Consider the following 11,173-nt stretch of genomic DNA (forward strand, 5'->3'; position numbering starts at 1 on the left):
GGCATGGAGGAATAGATATATATAAAGTGCCTTTCCTATTCCGTTGGAGGATTGAAGCTGCTGGAAAGGGGGTTTAAAGGTCGGTCCTTTGTCTCCATTTGCGGTAACCGCAACCGATCCAATCGCCTCCATTGGATAACTCCCAATTTTGAAAGAAGCAGAGCTGAAGGTAGCAGAGATGAAGATGTTGAAGTTTACTTTGGGAGTGACCCTGTTGGATAGGATCACAGGAATGTGTATATCAGGACAGCTCATATGAGAGGATTTGGGGAGAAAGTCAGAGAAACCAGATTGACATAGTTTGGATATATTCAGAGGAGAGAGGATGAATAAATTAGGAGAAGGATGCTGACCCTTGAACTGCCAGGCAGGAGACCACGAGGAAGACCAAAGAGGAGGTTTATGGATGTTATGAAAGTGGACATGACTGTCGCTGGTGAGAGAGAAGACACTGATTCGCTGTGGCAACCCCTGAAGGGAAAAGCCAAAAGGAAAAGAAGAAGATTGTCATTGTATAAGTGTTAATCATTGTACCCTATATGTCGAATGTTTGGCCACCTTGGCCTCCTAGACCCAGTTGAACATGTAGCTTGTAGCCCATACTTGAAAGGAAACGAACGGAAGCGGACTGCACACCTGCAAGAAAATGTCATTATTAAGAGCAAGAGTAGGACTATGAAAGAAACCAGGACGACTAGACTTTTAGTGCCGAAAGAAGTGAATGGGTACCATTGTTTCACTGTGCAGTCTAAAATATATTTTCAAATCAGATGAGATCGTATATCGACCTTGAACAATAAACGATGTGAAACGAGCAGAAAAGAGCCATTGCGTTTTCCCAAATGAGGACGCCCGTAACCAGCAAGGTTAACTAATGACGTGCCAAAAACATGCCGAGACGCTACTGGTCATGAGCAAGTTCGGACGTGTCCCGAATCATGTTTGCTTTATAGTGTAATGAACGCACCTTTCTCGCAGAAGAGCAATGTGTTTGATTAGCGCGTCTTCTCCAGCGTACCCGCTTGGTTGATCAGAGAAAATTAGCGACACAGAAAGTGCGCCATCTTCTCTTGTCTCTCAGCCAATGAACCATTTATCTTCCTCTTTTGTGTTGTTCGCCGCTCATTAGTCTTGATTTAATTTTCTCCCATGCCCACTTGCAAAGGGAATCCAATTAGGTGTCGCGGCTATTACCTCTCGCTTCCAAACCCCCGGAGCCGACTTGGGCGATCTAGAAGCAGGTGGACTGAAAAACAAAAGCTAATTGAACGTGAACACCCTTGTCAAACCAATGACGTTCATCCCGGTGGAGTTACTGAAGCTTTTTCTTTTAGGTGAGTCCACCTTCAAAGTTGCATACTCTGCAGACTGACTTTGGTCTGTTACGCGGTTTTCTATTCAATGGCCATTGATCCATTTTCTCATCCATTTATCCTCACAAGGGTTCCGGGAAATTCCCAGATTTCTTTGAGCACAAGGTGCAGGGGTGGCAGGACCCCCTGAACTGGTAGCCAGAAAATCTCGGGGCACAGATATACGAATGACCATTCGTGCGCACAATCACACCAAGGGACAATTTAGAGCATTCCATGAACTGTCGTGCATGTTTTTGGATTGTGGGAGGAAATCAGCGTACCCCGAAGAAAACCCATACAGGCATAGAGGGAAGATGAAACCTCCCAGAAATCAAATTCTGCACCTCGGCACTGTGAGGTGGACATTCTAACCAGTTAATCGATGAGAAGGTTTCTTCAGCCGTCATCTGTACAAAAGTGAAGGTTTCGGACGTTCACTTTTGTACAGATGACGGCTGAAGAAACCTTCTCATCGATGGACCACTCCTGTACGACTGAGAGCTTACACAGACGTATTCTAACCAGTTGTCCACCATGCAGTTCGAATTAGAAGACAAACTAGAGACAAAATGTGATGAGATTTTTACTTTCTGGACCTGGATTTTATACCTCTATTGATATCATTCATTGCCATCAACAGGGAAGAAAATGAGTCAAAAATGATTCGCAGTTGCAAACAAAGGACATTAGAGTATGACCGCAGCCCTATAAACAGTGTTGAGTTATCAGATATCCTAACATTTTAAAAAGTGATGTTGATATTGATCGATATTGTTCCAAATTTGAGATGTCATGTTCCTGAAAGGTCAAATAATTGACATGCTTGATGAATGCATGTGTTGTCAGGGCTACTTTTTTTGTTAACATAAGCAGAATAATTTTGGGTGAAAGGGCTTTACCTTTATGAGCCGTACAAGCAATTCAAGCAGACCTTGACTCGAGGTCACATATTTTCATTGTCCGTCTCATCTCCATGCGCAAAGATGGTATCTGGCAAAGGAATTGAAAGTCACCTCAGAGGCTTCTGCTTTTGAATCACGAGAGAAAATGAGATCCCTCATCACTCATATTGGCATAGATCATCCATAACCACTTGGGATATGATAAAAAAGACAAAACAAGCTGATGCAGAAATGGCCTTTTTAACAATTTGGATTCCCGTGGCGGCTTTAACCTTGATGAGCGATAGATATTAAGCTTGGTCATCGAAAAGTGTCCACCCGTCTACGTGAAGTACCTTTTGAAAAAGGAGATACATCACCCATGTCAAGGTGCTGTAGTCCGTGTTTGGGGATTATATCTCAATCCATTCTCATTTGCCTTCCTGAGAGTCCTATGATTTCAATGACCCAGGCAGGGGACATGAAAGCGACAGTTATCGGCGTTCACTTCAGATGAAATCGTTTCCGTCTTTCAGCCGTGAGAACATCATTTTAGATACACTCAGAGGTGTCTGTAGGTTATTACGGTCATTCATTGGAACCATTTCCAAAAAATGTCTGCCAACTACCATGCAGAATACTACTGAAAATGAGCTTTGAGTGGCTGACTGTGTAAACAAATTGAAGCTGGCATAGCATATTGCTCTAAATTAACAGAAAGACAAAAAGAAAACTAAGATCACGACTGAGGACATTAAAAACAATACGAAACCACTTTCCGTAGTTGAAGGCATGTTTGACTTTTATTTTAGATGCATCAAGTTTTGGTCCTGGGCCCCGATCTTGAGCGCATAAGCCAGTTATAATTGAAGACCGAGGCAACATGTAAACCCCGAACACTTAACCATAATGAATGTCACGTTTTGCGAGGTGGTTATGGCGGGTGCCGATCCCAAGAAGCAGGCAGGAGGGAGCAGGAGGTTGTTTGAAAAATTGTATTAAAATAAAGATCAGCAGGAACAAAATGTAAAACATCAAAATCATCTGAATAGAAAAAATACAAAGTAGCAAAAGAAGACCAAGAGTAAAAGTCCGCCAAGGTTAAACAAACACATACACAATGCATGCAGCAAACAAACAATGAACCGACACCGGATGGTCGTGCCGGGTGTCCTTTTAAGTGTCAATGATTAAACGACCAGCACCTGCGAGGCTGCAGGCAGGGCTGACGTCGCTACCCGCTGGTCGCCAATCTGATCGGGACGACCAGCACCTGTGCAGGTGTAGGCGGGGCCGACAGCGCCCCCCCGTTGGTCGCCAACCAGATCATGACAATGAAAACACTCTTACTGAACACCTCTGTGAGAATTGATGATTTTTAGGCTAAAAAATGAGTCCATAAATCTGACTCGGCATGCGGGTCATGAAATGTGGAATATCCGCAGCTGCAGTAACACTTAGAAATGGTCAATTTAATTTGTTTAAATTCCTTTTGTGTGCCACAATCAGGCATAATATGTGAACTCCCGCACTTGAAATGACTCAAGAAGAAGCACACATTTCTGGAACATGAAATGAAGCAAATTGCTTTATGGACACCTCTGAGTGTAATTAGTAGCTCCCACAGTGAAAAGGGGAAAACAAATATCACACATAATTTTTACATGTCAAGCAGAATTTGTGACAGAAAACGTCTGAATCTAAAATTCGCTATACGGACACATTTTAAACATCGTTTCGTTTTCTTACACATCAATTTATTTTCTCGGACCTCCGTTCTACCATCTACACAAGCTCCATTATGTGCTAACCATTATGTGAGCTGTTGCGGCTTGGAATTGAAGCGGATTTATGTGGGACAGGAGATGTGAGACAATCGCTTTTCATCAATGAATGCTACAGCTGCGTGTTTGCTTTCAACATTTAGCTTGTAGTCGACGTGCACACATGATGTCCCTAATCCACTGGGGGAAAGACGCTTTGATCCTCTCCTCTTTCATCTAGAACTGCTTGATGGAACAAGGAGGGTACAGAAAGTGCTGAAGAATGAATGACTCTGTGTCTTTGTGTTGTCATATTGTCTTTGTGCTGTCATATTTTTTTTTTGTTCTTTTGACTTCAAGACGGCGCCGCGAGAGTGGCTGCCTTTCCAGCAGCTCATGTATTTTGTTTTTCTACTTTCATTCCTTTCATCACTTTGCTGCTGTGAAATGTAAATGTGTCCTCTGCGAGACTCATAAAGGCAAATCCAATCCAATCCAATCAATCCAATCAAAATAATAAATATTTTTGTTCTTACATTTGATGCCTGCTTCATTAATAAATGACCCTAACAGTTACCCCAAAGAAATTATTGTAAATGACATTAATCCGTTCCTGTGTCAACTCCAAAGACCAAGAAGAAAAATACTTTAATAATCTAAAAATAATCATATTTGTAATTCATACCCAAATGATAGTAAACCAAATGTTTTCGCGCCACTTTTTTTTTTACTTCAATAGACATTGCGCTTCTCCTTGTATTTTTTTATTTATTTCTTTAGCTAAATAATGACTTGTTTCAGGAAAAACAAACAGTCAGGTATTTAGAGGGACAGCTGTAACCCTGTTCTTTGACTCCAATATGACCCCTCCCAAAGAAAAAACATAAAAAATGATATCATAATTATTAACCCAACAACAGTTTTAATGAACATATTGTAATCGAGCATGGGATCATAACAACATGGTAAAATGAGGTTTAGGTTCAGAATCTGGATTAGCGCCTGCAAGCACGGCTTTTACAGACAATTAAGACTGCTAAATGCATTTTAATGAGTCCCATGGCTCATCTTGATGAGTATAAATGTCACACAGAGACAACTTCCTATAATATATGATATTAGAATACTTTTATTTCTTTTCACGTGTTAAAGTGCTCGAGGATTCTAATTGTTTCTCCGTTCAATTCCCCGCAAACACATAGGTATCCCTCATACTGTAATGAGATTTTTTGGGAGGAAGAAATGGACTCAACTAACGCCACTGCTCGTGAATTGGACTTGGTCGTCACTACACCCAGTAAAAACCACTCTCAGTTGTTAGGTCAAAAAAGCGGAAAGGTGAAATCCAATTAGTGGATTTTTGTACGCCCAGATAATAACGGTGAAGAATCCCTCCAAAAATATTTGCCAGTTAATGAACAAGCCTATAATTAACCTCCCCCGGAATATATTTCTAATTCAAGTAAAAGTAAAATGCAGTTGGCAGTGTCGTGCATATTTTGTGTTGAACCTGCCCACGAAGCTATTTTGAAAGAATTGCAACATGCGCATTTTCCGAATTACCATTCTGCCATTGGGTCAAGCCGGCACAAAGCCGAAAAGGTGAACCCAAGAGAACAGAAATGACAACAAGATGTGAAAGTGACAATGAGACTCCCCATTGTGTCACGCCATCTCGCATCTTTGCACGTGAGCGATCGTCGACGCGAATCGGCGGTTCTCTTGTCGATTTGAATAGACGCTAAGTGGCCTTGCCGGCAGCCAGCTTGAAAGAATATCATTTTGCTGAAGAAGGCGAGGACGGGCGCTGGAGCAGCTGAGCAACATTTGGCTGCGAGCAGGAGGACCGAAGTTACGGAGGGGGGGGGGGGGGGGGGGGGTCTAAGAACGTGTCCTCGGGTTTAAACCAATGCATGACTTCGGACTGTTGAATCATAGGGACCTTCTCCTTTTATCTGTTTTGTATGCGTATTCTTAATTGCAAAGAAGAATGAAAGACAACTATGCATGATGTCATTTTCAGTATGGCTCTGAGGACAACTACATTGGGGTGCAAGATCTCTCGAATGGAATCGGTACAGTTGTGTGATATTTCCCTTTCAAGTAGATCTTTAAGAATTGTGCATTTTCTAGTTGTGTGGATTTTTTTACCCTGCTATATGAAATCCATCATCACTGAATCCTAAAATGCAGTCTGATTTTCTACAATATTTAAAAAAAAATCACCATGCCTAAACGGATTTATTTTATACGCATGAATAATATAAAACTAAAATGAACACTTTTAAAATATCGCATCTGCTCTTTTTCAAAGATTTTTGCGGCAAGAAGGATGCAATAAATAAGCAGTTTAACGGCTCAAAATGAATCTACCTTTGGCACTGACGCTAAAACATGGTTACTCAAATTTATTGAACAAAATAATTTTCACTCGCTGAAAATATTGAATGTGAATGCCCAGCGCCAGCCAGATTGAGGACGTGCGCAGAGCTTTAAAACACATTTTTATCACACCCGCACACACACTGCACACCAACAGAACTGTTTCAAGAATGAATGATTCATTATTATGTGAAAACAAATATATCTACATTTATACATATATTTATCATCATTTATGTATATATCTCACTATATACATGTGTGTGTGTATGTGTGTGTGCATGTCCGTGCGTGTGTGCGTGTGTGTGTGTGTGTGTGCGTGTGTGTGTGTCTGTGTGCGTATGTGTGTGTGAATCCAGCTTGCCAGCAGATAATGTTGAAGTAAAACAGAAAATTAAAAAAAACATTGAAAGGAAAATAGCGAAACAGTCTGTCAAGTCTTCTGCACGCATGCAGCAGTTCCACTTGTATATGTCAATCAAACAAGAATAGAACAGTGACTTGCGTTCTATGCAAAAAAAAAGAACGAAAGATTGGCGGCTTTGAATCCTCGGGCTTGGCATGGCAGTGTATAATTATTGTTACATTGTTTTTTTGAAGGAATGAGGAAGGCATTTTGTCTCACACGTGCTGATCAAGTGGCAAAAATTGCTAATTCCCACCACGTGCGATAGTCCGAAGAGTCATGTGAACGTGCCGTTTAAGTGGCGGTCTTGCATAGCCTCTGACAGTAACTGGCACGGCACCGACTTGCCCATTGTGTCATTGAACCACTGACCCTGGCAAGCCCGCGACGAGTGTTGCTCTCTCTCAGCCTCGTTTTTCTCCACTCCGCTAATTACACTTGCCAGGCTTGGCAGGAAATCTGCCGCCGTACGCCTGCTCTCGCCCCTGAGTCACTCCGTCTGAGGACGTGTGAAAAATTGGTCACACTCGCTCCCCAAACACCTGTGCCATGAAACCAGGACAGCAAATGGGCTGCCTTTGCTTGACAAAGGAAATTTAACAACTAGAAACACCTTCATAATTACTTGTTTACTCCAACCTTGTAACTGCTTATTGTTGACGCTCGTGTATCGAGAAGCATTTTTTTTCATCTACATTGTACTCAAATTATATTTTGATGACGCTTTCCACCTTTGCTCAAATTGAGTGAATGTTGTTTGCTTATTCATCGACTAATGACCGGGCAAATCTCAGTTGAAAGGGATTCGCTAACTTACCAGAGCACACTTCACCATAGCCATTAACGCTCGGAATTGAATCTGCAATGTGCGAACCCAAAGAGACAAACGACAGCAAAATAGCAGCCGCTTTTTGCTAAAGCTCTGTAAGGTGCTGATGCTAGCCACGCCCGCATTGATGGTGGTATAATCGTTTTTGGCATGTTGGAGTGTTACTGTAGCACTTAAAAACTGGGAAATGAATTCAGTGATTTGTTTCTAAATACACAACAGATTGTCTTACCCAAAAGTACACAAAGTGAATATCTGTAAACAGCATTATTTTGCTGTTTACCAATATTGTTTAATTTTTTTCTCATCTGCAATTAGGTTAATAATGCCATCGATTGCCATCGACATTCATGTGTGTGTGTTCTGCTCCTGATATGTTGCTAGCTGTATTTGCGCATGTGGAAAACAGTAACGGCAAAATCATCCGCAAAATCATCCACAAAATCTGGCATGACTAAAAAGTTACAGTTCCACACTCGATATAGATCAAGTTTACACCGAAAACGTGTATGAGAGCAGGGTAAAAAGTTTATAGTTTGAAATGACTACATGGGCCTCCCACTGGTGTGACACGATGCTAACCTTCAGTGTTTTCTCATAGCTCGCCAGCTGGCATTTAAGATGAGAGGAAAGCATTTAAGATGAGAGGAAAATGAGACCGGGTCAACTGAATGCTAAGATGTTTTGAATGGATTGACAGGGGAAAAAAATGAGGGGCCAATGTGACCCAGAGAACAAACAAGGACACAACGTTGTCTTTCTTGGCTGCACCGGGCGGAAAATGTACACTCTCCCACTCATGGTCCTCGGATCCGCTTTGTTTTACATCTTCAACAACAAACACCCTTCGACTGGAGATGTGTTGACCTTCCGCCGTTTTCCCTCTAAAAGAAAACCGCTCTACACATGCGCCGAGGTACTTTAGGTCCCTGGTGGTAGATTGGGCTTTTACCAAGGGAGAACAATATTCAGCACTTATCAAAGAGCTCAGACAGCTCGTCTTTGTACAGAGCGGAATAAGAGTGCAAGTTCCTCTTTCTCTCCGTGCGGGATGCACATCGGAAGCCTCTGAGTCATCATGCGGTCAACCGTTTTAGCAGCTCGGGAAGGAGTTTGGATGGAATCCCCGAAGAATCCCACTTAGAAACGGAGACCACTGCGTAGTGGCAACGTTTGTTGGAGGGCACTGTAGTTGATTCCCTCCACACATTTGATACCCTCCTCAAAAAAAGTTGTACGTACTTTTGTGAAGCTCCTTATTTTTTTATGTACTATACATCTCTAACAGCGATAGACTAACGTTGAAATCTTCAGCCGCGTGTAGAAAAGTTGAAGTTAAAGCACGACCAGGCAAATGTTCAGATTGTTTCTTAAAAAGATTATTTAATTAATCCAAAATACAAATCTCGACATTATTCATGCGATTATTAAAAATGAAGGATATTTCTTGAAACTTTTGGACAATGGTGCTTGTCAAATATTGTGCATGTTGTGTGTTTGTGTGTGTTTATATATGGGTGTGTTTATAGAAAAGATGAAAAGGCTTTGATACACCGAGTGTTGAAAAATGAGACAGGCACACTGTGTTCCAAGACGGCATGTATTGTAGAAATGAATAGAGTGAGAGCTACGAGGAGCCATTGTAATCGATGAGAAGATTTCTTCAGCCGTTATCTGTACAAATTTGAAGGTTTCGGACGTTTCGCCTCCTATCCAAGAGGCTTCGTCAGCGAACTAAAGTCTGACTGGTCGTGTCGGCCCTATTTATATATCCCTAATGTCCAGACATGGTGGCGCCGGACACAGCTATGATAGGTCCCTACTCTTAGGTTGAGGGGGGCAGAGGACCCCTCCCTGTGGCCCCACTGATTGTCCCTACATTCCTGACTAACGACTGGCCTATTTGCCCCACTCCCACCGGTATCACCTCATCAGCATTACGACCCTCATCAGCATTACGAAAGTTGCCTAACATTTTTTGCCTAAGCAGGCTATTGTATGAACGATCCAAATTGAACCTCACCCCACCAGACCGGTTTAATGAAGGATTTGTTGTTTTAAAAGAATCGCTTCTTTTACCCCCCTTTCAAACCATCTACGTTCTTTCGCTAAGATTTTAACCTCATTGTCGTCAAATGAGTGGTTGCTAGCTTTTAGGTGCAAATGTACTGCCGATTGAGGCCCACTTGTATTATCCCTGCGATGTTGATAAAGTCTTTTTTTGAGAATTTGTTGAGTCTCCCCAATGTACTGCTCTTTACAATTTTCATTCTTACAATGTATGGAATAAACTACATTACTTTGTTTTTCATTTGGTAGCCTATCTTTTGGATGCACTAATTTTTGCCTTAACGTGTTTATCGGTTTGAAATAGGTAGGAATTTTATGTTGCCAAAGGACTGTTTGTAATTTTTCAGAAACTCCTGCAATGTAAGGTACTGCTCAGTGACGTGCGGTGAGGTTCATGGCTGGTGAGGCACTGACGTCATCATAGTCAGATTTACAAACATATGAACTCTACACAGTAGTTTATTCACCATTTGATTGGCGACAGTTAACCTATTTTGTTTAAAATTTCATGTCAGCATTCTTTATATATACAAACTGTAGCATAGAAAAAAATAATTAAAAAAACGTTTTTATCGTGTTACCTTTACTTGTAAATGAAGTCCATGCGCCGCTCCTTCTGAAGAAAGGCATCGATAACTTCTTTGTAGAAGCCTTCCTTATCTTTCTTCAGTTTTAAAAGTCTCTCTGTCTCAACGGAGATCACTGCCAGTGAAGAAAGTCGTCCTTGATCAGTCCTGTTCCGACTGTATGTTTTCAGTGCTGAGAATGACAATCTCGTCTACTTCTACAGCAACAAATGGGGCTGCACCGATCTCCTTTTTAATGTCATTTCTAATGACATCACCAACTGCTTCAATTAAATCGTTCTGTATTCTGTTTCACAGGCTAGAAAATACAGTGGATGTCCCAAAATGACTCGCTAGCCTGTCATCTTTCTCAGCGAAAGCATGTAATAGTTCAATAGTTGCCACGATTAGCAGAGCCTTTAATCATTTCCACGAAATGCCAGCTGTTGTTTGGCAAGGAAGCAGGTGGCATTGATGAGATCTTTTAAAATCTCCCGGTTCTCCTTTACCTTAGCATTGTGGATGCTGATGTTGAGTCTTCGCTCATTTTTGATGAGGCTCCGTTGTAAATTTTTCAGGTCGCAATACCCCATTTGAGTCCAGACATTGTCACAAGCTGAGAACAGAAGGCAGCAAAAGGAGAAAAGGCGGTTTCTTGCTGGACATCCACACAGCCAGCCTTTTCGTGTGTACCAATCCGCCTGAAAAGAGCGAGTATTGTGTCCCGTTGTCTGAAGCAAACCTTTTAGCTCCGGTGTTGGTCTTGCTTTAATTATTACCTCCTGCTTCGATTGAAAGTCCAGTTTAGAAAATTCTTTCAATTTAGATATGTAATCCTCCATTCTGAAAGTGAGGCCAAGCAACACGAAAAAATGACTGCAGCGTTGCACTTTACTCACTAACTGTTTACTGTAGCTTTCT

General features: G+C 41.7%; 1 long non-coding RNA gene across 1 annotated transcript in view; it reads right to left on the minus strand.

Moving 5' to 3' along the window:
* The window catches only part of LOC148890742 (uncharacterized), a 219,077-nt gene extending 208,441 nt beyond the window's left edge, over nucleotides 1–10,636 (minus strand). Inside the window, exon 1 of the long non-coding RNA XR_016116580.1 lies at nucleotides 10,268–10,636. This is a non-coding gene — a long non-coding RNA (uncharacterized LOC148890742). The remainder of the gene's footprint in view (nucleotides 1–10,267) is intronic.
* Nucleotides 10,637–11,173: the final 537 nt, after the last annotated feature.

This window comes from Hippocampus bargibanti, linkage group LG12 (genome assembly GCF_051943395.1).
Source record: "Hippocampus bargibanti isolate YZ-2025 linkage group LG12, ASM5194339v1, whole genome shotgun sequence".
Taxonomy (NCBI): Eukaryota; Metazoa; Chordata; class Actinopteri; order Syngnathiformes; family Syngnathidae; genus Hippocampus; species Hippocampus bargibanti.